The sequence below is a fragment of the Anopheles funestus genome, chromosome 3RL (genome assembly GCF_943734845.2).
Source record: "Anopheles funestus chromosome 3RL, idAnoFuneDA-416_04, whole genome shotgun sequence".
Lineage (NCBI taxonomy): Eukaryota > Metazoa > Arthropoda > Insecta > Diptera > Culicidae > Anopheles > Anopheles funestus.
In genome coordinates, this window is record NC_064599.1 from 75,182,188 (window position 1) to 75,195,066 (window position 12,879).

Consider the following 12,879-nt stretch of genomic DNA (forward strand, 5'->3'; position numbering starts at 1 on the left):
CGATGTCAATGCAAACGCATGCGTTTGTTCGTTTCGGTGGGGAAATTTTAAGGATGTTAGGAGAAAAATGCTGTCAGTTTGCCGGCGGGGAATGTGTGATATTTATTTTGAAATGGTCATCGTATTTTTGTCATTTTTATTTAGTTTCCTCTTTATTTTATTTTATTATGTTTGCCATTTTCTAATTTATGATTAATTGAGAACAGTAATGGTTTTAACTACGATTATGACAGAATATAAGGTTAAGAAACAAGTAAATTTATTTATTAAGTGATTTCCAGCAGTTATTTGCTTAGTTACTTCAAACCGTACAGAAAAGTCGTTTTTTAAAAAAATATCTTCTTTACAAAAAAATATCCAAAAACCCTTAACATGCAACAGCTCGTTGCTGTTCGGACTGACAGCATTTTGTTCATTTCCCCTCTAGCTACTTTAAACACGGCGCATACTCGTCCCGAAACGGATGCAGTTCCGTCGTACCCGATACGAAGCTCTCCCTTCTGTACCGTTACAGAACACAAAAGGCTCGATCATGTGATACCGAATGCTTCAGTCTGTCGGTCACTTTACTCGCGAACGGAAGTGTCTCAGTTTGTGCTACGGTTCAAATTTGTTTCCAAAGAAACTTACCCTTATAACCAACGCACAGGTTTTCTTTCGGTGCGTCAGATTTTCTCAACGGTCGGTTTAAACTGATACGTCACGCGTCAGACGTATGGTGAGAGCGGATGTGCGAGCACGCTAGCAAGAAAGAGAGGGAGCGAGAACGGGAACGCACAAGCGAGAGAGCGCAGCTGTCTGCAAGGTCAAACGTCTGCGTCAGACGTTTTCCCAAATTGACAGATAAAATTCGATGAAGAAGTTTCTGCATTTCGGTCAGCAGGTTGGTGCGGGAGAGTTCTTGAAAGAAAAACAGGTGAAAACAGGTGAAAGATTGTGCTGATTGAACCGGGAATGTGCGGTGTAATTGAATTACTATTGCCGGACCGTAGAAAACAAGTGACAAACACGTCCGTTCGGATGGAAACCGTGCCGTTCTCGGCCGCGTTTAAAATGTGTCTGCAGATTGTTTCCGCAGCGTCTGGTGCGATTTAGGTGGTGCAGGACGGTGACAATTAGTGAAAAGTTATCTCTTCCGGTACGAAATCAATGGGACAGGCAGAAAGTAATCAAATACCGTTCACGGCACAGAAGGAAAGCTCCGATGGGTGCCGTTTATTCACGCTTTTTTGGCTACCGAAACAAGTGGTTAATGGGAGTGCCGTATGTGGGAAATGTCAAAACAAGATTTGTTTAGAGCGAGACGGTGTTTGTGTGAGCGATTTGCTGATGCAAATTTTTCATAAAATAGCATATTTTATTCAAATGCTGAATTGTGCATTGTTTGATGAAACTGTTTAATGTGACTAGTGTTGCGGACTTGTACCATTAAAGGTCTTTTAAATGCTCTGTACTCTTGTATTTTCAATGTTTTTATGTGCCACTATTTCGGAACGTAGAGCTACGCTCTCTCTCTTTCTTTTTCTCTCGCATCGGCACCTCGTTAAAGTTCAGCAAGAACTTGGAGTTTTGCCCCATTTCGCAAAGTTACTGCTATCAAACAAAAATAATATTTACACTTATCAAAATGCCTAAATGTAATTAAAACAATATCTTAATTTTTTTCTCTACAACAGATACCTTACAGCTCGCACTAGCTTAATTTTCGTTCTCGTCAAATTGTTGTTTAAAAATCGCGTGCGTGTGTGTGTGTTTTAGAATTTAGAGCAGAACTTTTAGAGCAACAAAAAAAAAAATTCAAAAGAAAATCGTGGAAAATCCACTGGCTCGAAAGCTGCGTATACTTCGTTACTTGCTTGAAAAGTTCGTGTGGTGCTTCTTCTCCCAGTGCAGTGGCGAATCTAGTAGCACTAGAAGTGTGTAAACGTGTGTGCGTGTGTGTGTATAAATTGGCTAAAGCAGTGTATATGTTTCTAGATGTGTGCCGTGTAGTCGATGTGCTTGTAGTTTGTAAAAGAAATGGTGTGTCAACCGCATTCAAAAAAGGGATGAAGTGTGCATTTTCCATTCCCATTTTCCACTGCACTCCCTGAAAATCCATTCCCGGAAAAGTGTTAGTTTCTTTAACGGTATGCCGTGTTTTCCAGTGCGAACGAAAGGAAAAGTGTTGATAAAAGTATTTGTTTGTTAAAATGTGCAGAAGAAGGAAGCTTTAGATTTAGAAGCGTTGCAGGTGCGTTTGCGAATGCAGCCTAAAATTACTAATAATTTTCGCGAAAGAAAATTCCTCATTACAAAATAAAGTGCGAGAGTGAGAGGAAGATAAAAGAAAGGCGACAAAAAAATAATAAGGAAGCAAACGAGAGATTGTGGTTTTGTAAGTAGCCAGTTCAGTAAAATATTATGCATTCAGTTTTCCAGAATTTTCTTCTTATTTGGGAAAAATAACCGCAAATGAAACTGATAATTTATTTTCCTTTTTAACAACCCCTATCAACGTCTTCTGTCTAATAATTGAGTCAGGAATACAACTGTGCCAGGAATGAAGAAAAGTAGGCTAGTAGTGCAGTTAACGTATTGGAGAATTTTCCTATTTTCCTTTTTTTTAACTTACTACCACAGCTTACTTCGTGACGAGCTTTTAACTGCCTTCTTCTTATGTGTTTGTGTGTGTGTGTCTGGTGTCGGTGTGCGTACTGTTTGATGGATATGTAATTCAATCCTATCTGGAGTGTATGTGTGTTTGTCGTGAGTTTAGATTCTTCCTTTTCTCGTCTTGCAGATGACAACGTTTGTGAAAGTCCAAGGGGTACCTAGCACCATATGGTGTTTCCCTCCCGTAGCGATGTGTCCTTAGAGTGTCCTTTAACACTGAAGCAGTGATGCATTTTCATTTCCCACCCCTTTTACACTAGAATGACATTCCACTTGACAACCTGGTATTGGGGACGAGTTTTCATCCCTTTTCGAAGCAACGGCAAAAGGCACGGATTTTCATTCGTTTTGAGTTGGCAACACAGCAGTTGGTTAAGATTTTCTTGTGGTAAAATCGGAAAGTGCAAAATAGGCTGTGTTGAATGAATCAGCACGCATCGATGCTCCGTACCCCGGTCATCTCGTGCATGGTCGGTTGTTGGGTACGGTGTCGATGGAATAATTAATCGAATTCATTCGATATCAGCCGCCCGATATGGAAGGGCGCAGACAGGGTGGGTAAGACGACACCGAAACCGAGTGGATCGAAGGAAGGACTGATTTACGACGACTGATAGGACTTATTACTGTAATAAATATTTCACCAATCTCCTGTCCAGCGTTCCCTCTTCCGCCCTACAAACCGCTCCCTTTTGTCCCCCGGGCGAGGAATAGTATCTTTCATCACGTTTCCACCCAACCGGCAACCGGATTCTCCTTCTCTTACCGTGTTGTGGTTTTCCGCTGGACCAAGAGTGTGTCTTAATTAGATCGGATTTATCGAGACCATTAGCAGCAAAAACCCGTACAGAGTGGCGGCAGCGTGTTGGAGAGGTATTGCGGTGTACGGTTAGGATTCCAGTACGCCTCCAATTTCGGGTTTCGATATGTGAGCAAATGTTGCGTGGCCATTAGCGGCCACCCATTTTGTGGGACGACGGTAGAGCGGTGGGGGCGAAGAAGGGGGGAAAGGGTGGGTTTAATTTTATTGATTCTGCTGACCCCATCAAGATGATTCCTTTCACGTGTTCGATCAGATACGCTTGAAAATGGCGGTTTGACGTCGTTTAGATGAGCTGAAAAATATTTTATTTTTGCAACCTCTGGTTTTTAATTATAAAATATTTATTCCGGCATTTATTGTGGCACATTCCTTGTGGCTCTTCGTCGAAAATGGTAAATACATTCCTAACTTTGTTAATTGTAGCTACATTTAGCCATTCTATTTAAGAACTCAAATTTAAACGTTGACTTTACTAAGCTCATTTAATGTTTTTTTATGTCTAATATTTGGTTCTTTATTAAACAATTTTTTCTAACTACTAGTATAGTCAATTCATGAAGGTTTGATGAGGCTTGTCTCCTTAAGGTTCCGAACGCTTATTATTAACTATAAATATTCTAGGCGATCAATTTTAGCGTATGAAATCCCATCCGGTCCCACCATAGCAAGGAGTGACTCTCCAGCTATGTGGTAAAAATAATTCTAGTAAGCCAGAAATAGCCGGCATGACCTTGAGGCCGTAAATCCAAGAAAGAGGAAGATTCTAGGTGATATAGTTCTACACGGCCCTTAAATCAGCATTCTATCAGATCTTCATCACTATACCTAATGATGGTTAAACTTCTCAGGTTGGAAGTGTCGCAACTGTTTAAGATATACCTTAAAAGCACCAGAAGTCAATCTTTGTGAGCACTTCTGACCTAAGACATGGTAGTATTTCCAACTTCTTCAACTATGTATCTGCTATACTCCCAAATTCTGCGTCCCCACACTTTCTGAGGACATCTTTTTTTATTACCATTAAGACGATCTTGAGAATGAGGATCTTTCTGAGAATATTTATATCGCGTGTCTGAGGCGTTTCTGAGGATATCTCTGTCCACCAAAACTGAAGCTAATTGCCAAACTTAGCAACAAAAAAAAACTGTGACAACTGCTACAAATGGAGAAGTGTCTATGTCCTGAGTATTTTTATTGATATATTGTGTGCCTTTAGAAAGCGTGTATAAGGCATTCCATGAATAACTATACTCCATTGAGTGATGATGTGATCCGTACGACAGAGATCCGTGACTCCTGGGTTATTTGACCAAAAATCCTAGAATTCCTTTGTAAGCAGCCTTCACAAGAGTTCGCCTACTCTGTATGTGTTAAAGTGTTTAGTGTATGTTTTAGTTCAATAAGACATCAATACCTTGATGTCAGTCTTGCTGTCTTTGGAATAACTGAACAAGGTCCCTGGAGTCACAAATTAATTTGACTATTGTACATGTTGTCTGTTAGGTTTTTCTACTTCCTGAACACACTGCGTAACTTAAAGTGAGTAACGAAAAATTATTGGCATATAAATTGATCAGGATAATCTGATTTGTTGGCTAGATTGGATAATTTTGCTACAAAACGAATTATCAGAAATAGAATTTTTTTTGGCTCTTTAACTTGAAGCAATTGTATATCCTTAACGAATCTGCTTGATGTGGAACTTCAATAATTTCTGTGAATATTTTAACTTCGCCTCGTCAATTAATCGATCGAAAAGTCTGAATGTTTGCTACGTTAGTGTCAGTTCTTAGGATACCCTTAATTCCTCTTTCCACAGTACACTAAATGGATCAATGAATAATTAAATTTGATAAACTCTAATTCTGATATGATCAGGCTCGTCATGACCATTCGGTTAACAGTTCTTTATACTCGATTCATTTTATGTTTTGTACAGGGGTGCATTTGACACACAAAAATCCGTCAAAAAACACGGAATCCCCCACTACAACGAATCAGTATTTGAACAAATGATTTTCATCTTTTCAGCCTTATCACGATAGAATCCGCTGTGCGGTGTAATGAAAGTGAATCGAAAAATGAAAATTATTTTTAACTTTATGCTCAATTTTGTACATGTAAAGAATTTGGTTTGCTTTTACAAGTTGCCTCTCGTTTCCCCCTGGCGGAGCCCATAGGTTTATATTTATGTGATTGTTTGACACGGCACCAACTTTGGCAAAAACTTCGGTCGGTTGGAATGAGTTTTGCAGTGAATTAGAAGGGTTTTTCTTAGCACCAGGTTTTACGATACCACCGCCCACTGGTAGCAATCGTAATGCAGTCGCAATAAAATGGTGAAACGTGTAGAGTATAAGCTGCTGCTGGTGCCTGCCATGGGTATTTGTGTACTTCCATTTTTTCCCCCATTTCGATCGCGCGCCCTTGACAGGTTACAACGGCTTCGTTGGCTGCTTTTCGGCTTTGTTCTGTTCTTTATATTTTAAAGCAATTTCATGCCTTGAATGTTTTCAATTCCACAAAATGGAGCATGGAACAGAAAAAGCTACCAACTGCTGTACCGGATGCCGATTCAGGCACAGGAAAATGGAGCGATTTCCGGTTGCCATACCGTTCCTTTGAGACTGATTTCCATCATCAGCCCTATCGTTACCACCCACCGAAGCTGGAGCTTTTTTTATGAAAATGCTTACGTTTAAGTTACCTTTAAGAGCAAAATCATCATCTTAAAACTTGCCGCACTTGTTCTTTGGCCCAATGGGTGGGAATTGAAAGAACCCAACAAAAAAAAAAAATACACAAAAATACAACCCCTCAAGGGGTAACGAAGATGAAAGGGAAATCCGTTGTAAAATGCGGCCCGTTTTCCTGATTCTCCCACCAAACCGGCTGGAATGGAAAGCTCGCTTCGCTCGAGATCAAAGCTGGTTTTGTGCGTATCATTTCAATTTTCGTCGTGAAAGTGTTTGGCAAGCGTGCATGGTTGGCTATCAATGGACAATACGACAGGAGGGGAATTAATTTCTCTGTTGATGCTGCTGCTTGGAGGTGGATATTTTTCCCTGTGCCGTAGTAATAGAGTGTGGTGGAAATTTGTTTGTAATGATGCCTAAGCAATGGTGGTTTCTAAGAACATCTGTGTTTGATTTATAATGAGCGCTATTGCGTTACACACGGCCATAGAGATTGTTTCCATTAACTCAATATCTGTTTGTTTTGTGTCGGATTTCAGATTTATGAGGGTTTCAGCTTCATGTTTCACATTTCGTTGATGAATGGAAACATCATTTTAAATTTCAAACAATGTTTTTGTTTTGCTTATCTTTACGCATATGAAAAAACCTTTTAAAAAAAACCTTTGGAAAAAACCTTTGTTTTTATTGTTATTAAAATTCTTAGAATTTTTTTCATTGTGTTTTATATATTCTAATTTCAATTTTTCGTGTGTAAACATCTAATAAAATTTGAAACAGTTTCATAAAAGGCGCTTTTGTGCGTGGATAAATATGTTAAAAAAAGTGTCTCAATGAGTTCTCCTGTGATGTCAAGTTTTCATCATATTCAGACTAACTTGAGTAACTCGGGTTTAGAGTATATCTTCACAAATTTCCTTTCCCAAACTTTTAACTGTTTATAAACTCTTTTCATTTCGATAAAAGGTTATTTTATACAAACAATTCAAATTTCTGTCACTTTATTGTTTTATGTTCGAATTTAAGTGTTGCAGTTTGAAAGATTTTTCATTTTAAATCAAACGTTCATTTTTTTTAAATCTTACAACACGCCGCCACTTAAAGACTGAGAAAAGATTTTTTTTCCTAGATGAATAAAACAAAAAAAGGGGCGGCCCGGTGGTGCATGTGAAAAACGGCGCCCGTCCACACGGCAGGGACCGGGTTCAAATCCCATCCGGACCTTCCCCCCGTAGCATGGACTGACTATCCTGCTCCTGGTAAAATAAGTCTTGATACGGCCAGGCCGTTCTAACCGAGCAAAAAAAAAAAAAAAACAAAAAAATCATTGATTTTTCAGCAGAGTATGATGTATTGCTCACATAAAGGTAGCTTTTGTTTTGATTCAACGATAAAAGTTTGTCTTACCCGTCTTCGTAATTCGTATCGGGATTAATTTTGGGAGCCATTTTTGCATCTTCTTGCAGCATGCTTTTACTAAACGAAACTAAATAAGTACAAAGCACGCGACTTGTTGGACGTCAGCAGTGTTTGTGTCTTATCTTGCACTTTGGTAAAGTTGCATAGAAGATTTTGTTTTATTTTCTCCCCAAAAAACCTTACCTACATTTCGACTTGCATTCGTTCGTCGATTGTCGGCTTCGTAACACGAAAAGTTCCATATCGACACCCGTGTCTCGGTCCATCACTGAAAAAAAAACTGTTTGGAAAACCCTGTTCCACTCCCTGCTTTTTTGCCCTCGCTGTTCTAAATGTTACAAAGTTATCAAGGAAGCTTGATATCGGAGTAGGTTTTTGCTCTTTTTTCCCATATCCATAAGAACCGCTAAAGTACGTCCTGCTAGTTGTTTATGTCCTGCGTCTTTTCAAAATTTTCCTTCTATTTTTTTGTTGGTTTTTGTTGGTTTGTTGTTGTTCGGTGTCGAGTTCATTTCTGCTGGGTAACATTTAGGTAACAACCTCATACAAACGAAAACATAAGTAAAAAGTATGTTTTCTTGTTATATTTGGTGTACATGTGCGTGTGTGTTTGTGTTAGTGTGCGAGAAAACCAGTTTTCCCAACACAACCAATAGCCCGAAGCAATTGACGAAGAAAGTTAAGGCTTTTCCGAACTGGAAGCGACGTCGGTGTGCTCTATTGGAGGCAAACAGCAACGTTTTGTGATGAGTATCAAGAAAGCGGCACTGTGTGGTTAAAAAAAAAGAACGCTGCGAAAAAGGCATTGTGAGTGAAAAGTTAGCTTTTTCGTACGATGTTGGTGGGTTCGCGTTGAGGCACAGCACAAGGACAAGGAGTTATGGGCGGGGATGTGGCAAAGGATGTGAGAGTGAGAAAATTTAATATAACTTTCGTGTAACTGAAAAATAACAATGAAATTCTGATGGGATTCTGGCACGGCACAGTCGAAACACGAGCCATCTGATAACTTCACCCAAAACATTCCCGCCAAGAAGCTCACTTTCCAGAAGCTTTCCATGATGGAAATGGAGGTTTTGTGTCTGGATGTTGCGATGTGTAGTGTGCCGGGCATGGTGGTCAGTGTTGTGGTAATGAAATGATAGTTAATTTTATTTCGAAAACCAACAACGACTGAGGCAAACGTCCAGCTGATTAAAGTACAGATATTTTTCTCCCGAGGCACTTAAAGTTGATGTGCAAATGAATAACAGCATTCTACATTTATAGCTGAAAACGGCCACTCCAAAAGGTGATTTTCTCCATTTTGAACTCTTCCACGATATCCCATTTTTGAGGTCAACTTTTTTTTTGTCTGTGTGCGTGTTTGTGTTGTCATCCGATAATGGAGACTGCACGCGTATCAGTAATGGAGGCAGTTGTTTAATTACAAGTACATTTTTGGCCAATGTTTGACCCTATCGAGTGGAATAATTGAAAGTATTTAGTTTCCTATCGGCGGGTGTGCATGATGGTGATGATGTTGGTGCTTTTTTCCCACCCCTTTGTCCACTTTACTCTCAATTGCGTCCGGTGTGAGAGAATTTACATTACGAACCATTGCACATGATTGGCTTTTAATTAGACTCAATAGATCCGATTTATGCTAGTAATTGCATTTTCGTGTGTTATGAAACAGCAGATTGGAGTAGGAATTTTACAGCAGTTCATTGATTAGGTTATTGTTAACATATTTACAACTTATTAAATCACCAACTTCAATAATGAAAGCTTCATTTTTAGGTCAGGCCAGTTTTGTAATAAATGATGAAATTTTTTTGATGAAAATGAAAAACATAAAATAACAGGATGTAATTTTCATATAAAGGAAGATTATTGCATATTTTTATATGTAAATTAGTAATGTTTTTTTTAAATAATATTAAGTAAGTAAGTATCCATGTAGCCAATGTTATATTATTTAAAATGTTTAGATATCTACCTTTCTCTGAATGCCTCTGCATTTTAGTAAAAAGAAAAATGAAGTCACAGTTACTGCTTTGGGTTGAGAATTGCTTTATACAGATATTCGTGTTTCTTTCCGTGCATCAGGTGAAATATATTAATCAACTAGATTCATTTGGAATTCGTGACTGAAATCAATTTATCTTGCTGCCCAATACCCAATTTCAGTTGGTGCAACTCAGTGTGATGGATTGAGCTTTTTTTCCACGATAAGGATTCGATTAACGATATTGGTTACACAAACAACACGAAATAAAACGAGCAAACAGGATGGTGAATAAAATCAGCAGCATATGAGCGCCGTTAGAATGTTTTATTAGCTACGTCTGGGTGCAATTTTACTTATTTTTATGAAATTTTAGTTAAATGAAATATATTCTAAATTAATCGATACTCACAGTCCTTAGTTTAAACAAAGATACTGTTGTAAAAATTAATTGGGATATGTTGAGAAAATTATTGAAAAGATAAAATCATTTTAAAACTAAAATATTTTTGCTTTAAATTGTATCCCTGTTTGATTTTCGAACTATTTAATTTTCAAAGATAAAACATATTTAAAATTCTAAAGCTCGAAGCGCAAAATAATGCCAGATTTAAAACATTTATATGTTTAACATTGCATGCTATTACACAATGCAGGAAATATGTTTTTATAAAACTTTACTGAAAATACTCGCATTAAAGCATATCATATTTTTCACTGGTTTTTCCTTCGAACCACCCATATCATCCACAGGCTAAAAACTTTACACGCCCTTCCCCACGGGCAAAACATCATTCAATCCCGGTAGGAAAGCAATGTGAAGCATTCTCGCGAGAGCATAAATATCATTCGGCAGCCCCATCATGAATGATTATTAGTGCGCGGAATTTTCCTTGTGGGCCCCCGGGAATTTGCGTAATGTAATGGCGCGGCGTTTTTTTTTTTTGGTTTGATGCAGTGGCAAAATCTTTCACCTTTATCGATTTTCCATTGCCGCGCTAACATCTCTTCATGGGATGAGGTTCCACCCCTCTCGCGGGGGGATCCATTCCTATAACTCGTTGCGGTTCGTTTCAAGCTCACATTTTCCTTGCATTCCTTCTTATGACCCGAACGAAAGGAACAACTTTTCGGGTAGGGTGTGGTAGTGGCCCGTTTGCTTGCACACAAGTACGGGCGTGGTGGGAATAAAAGGAAGATAAAAAGGAAACTTTCGCTATAGCCATCCCAACGGAGCATCATCTGTGGGAGTAGGCCGCGGGTGGGTGGCTTTGTGGTGGAGAGAAGTTTTCCGTCCATTCTATCGCGCGATGTGAGTCCCACAAGACAGACACTTCGAACCATTGGACCACCCACCCAAAAACTAATGAGCCGGGCCCGTGACCATTTTCCATCTTCGGTTCAGTTTTCCACCCTCGTTCCACCTTGGTTTTCCCGTCGTGTGTTTTTCTTTTCGTCCTGCTTGCCTCTGTGTGAATAAAAGTCAACCTCGTAGTTCGTGCCTGGCTAGCCGTTGACGTGACTTGAACGGTTGTTTGCCAAGGAAACGGATCCGAAGCTACCCCGGGATACAACGCGGCACTGTGGCCTGACCCAGTGAGGATGCTAACTTTAGCATCCCAAACTTCGGACGTGCGAAGGTACTGTATGTGTGTGAGTGTGTGCCGTAACCGTGTGCAACCGTGTGCTTTGTGTCGTTGCTGATGTTGCGTCCCTTTTTCCGGACCGTGGGAAACTGTTGTATGATTTTCCTTGGGATGTTAGTTAATAAGTCGCTAAGTCCGCGCTACGATGTGCGAGAAAATTAATTCAATTCCTTTGGATGCATGTGTGTGCTGGCGAAGGTTGAAGGAATATATTACAACGGCAACTTAAAGCTCTTTCACTCCACATGCTTTTCCATGACAGTGAAGAAACGATAGTATTCTTTGCCATCTCTCGCGCGTTGCTGCTGAAGCTTGTTTCTTGTCCATGTTTTTTGTTGCCTTCTTTTTATTTTAAATTATTCCCCTCGCAGAGTCCCTTTGTTCGGTTCGCTCAACCCGGGGCTCACCGGAAAGTGCATTATACAATGGATTATTCATAATTTTCCAGCCCTCGTTCGGGGGCTTTGAGACTGCCGATGATGAGCATCTTCGCCAGCCGTTCGTGACCGCTGCTGCCGGGCTGGATTATGCATGCGAAGGTTATTTTAATCATGATATGGTTTGCCTTTTACTCGACTTTGGGCTTTTCATCGGTGTCGTTGAACAGGAGTGGTTTAAGTTTTTGTTGGTGAATCGTGTTTGCTGTATAGGTGTTTTTTTTCTATTTAACGTGTACGGTTTGATTGGAAAAATTAGCACGTAAAGCACTGCGAAAGCGTTTACTAAAAATATATGCTTTTATCATCGTATTGATTAAAGCTGGGAATTGCGGATTTTTTTTCTCAATTTAACTTTTAGGGTAAATCCCTTCAAAAACGTTTAATTCTTTTCAAGCTAGAAGAGATTTTTAATTACTGCAAAAAGCATTTAAATGACAATTAAATATTTGTTTAAAATTGTAGTTCCATGAAGTACAGAAATTAATTGAGTTCTTCGAATACAGTGACGGAAATCAATTATGTTTTTGTTTCTTCAAACAAAGTTTGGCAATATTTTAGAAAATATACTAGAAATCAAGAGAGATTATTGAATCAGACAAGTTTAGTTTAATCCTTATGTTTGATAAGGCTTCTAGAAAACATCATCGACATTTTACCCTTGGATAGAAACTTAGAAAAATATTAAAATAAAATAAAATAAAATAAAATATTTTCAAGTTATTATTTCTGTTAATCTCGATTTTTTTTCCTTAGACAAATGTAAAATTATTAAGAAAAATAATAAATTTCTTAATATCTGTAAATATACAAAAAAATAAATGTTTCAAAAATAGCATAATTTTTTTCTTTCATTTTTTCCGGTTTTTTATGCACCATTTTAATGCAAAGCGTTTTCAATCTTTTACACCAATGCAAAAGGTTCAAATGAAGGTCCGGGTAGTATCGTTTAGAAAACCTGCTACTTCTCAAGTTTACGAGAAAAGTGTCCTGGGGCTATTGTCTCCCTTTGTTTCCATTTCATGTTGCTCTCGTTTTCAAAAAAAAAAACAAACCTTTAGAACTGCATGATCTGTTCAACCTCGGGCCCGGTTCATGTGGCTTTTTTTGGTTTTTGCTTTTTTTTTGTCCACTACCAGCGCTAGCATGTGCGTTTAAGTGGTGATATAAAACGGAGACGTACGGTTTGTGTCGACCTTAAAAGGGGCAAACA

The 12,879-nt window shown here is 38.8% G+C and overlaps 1 protein-coding gene across 6 annotated transcripts in view; it reads left to right on the plus strand.

Moving 5' to 3' along the window:
* The first annotated feature begins 321 nt into the window (after positions 1 to 321).
* LOC125766968 (protein O-mannosyl-transferase Tmtc3) overlaps positions 322 to 12,879 on the plus strand; it is a 169,060-nt gene continuing 156,502 nt past the window's right edge. Inside the window, exons 1-2 of one of the 6 annotated variants that reach the window (XM_049433118.1) lie at positions 322 to 681; positions 1,677 to 2,377. The gene's annotated coding sequence lies outside the window, so the exon portion shown is untranslated. The other 5 variants (XM_049433117.1, XM_049433119.1, XM_049433116.1 and 2 more) reach the window with 5 other exon arrangements.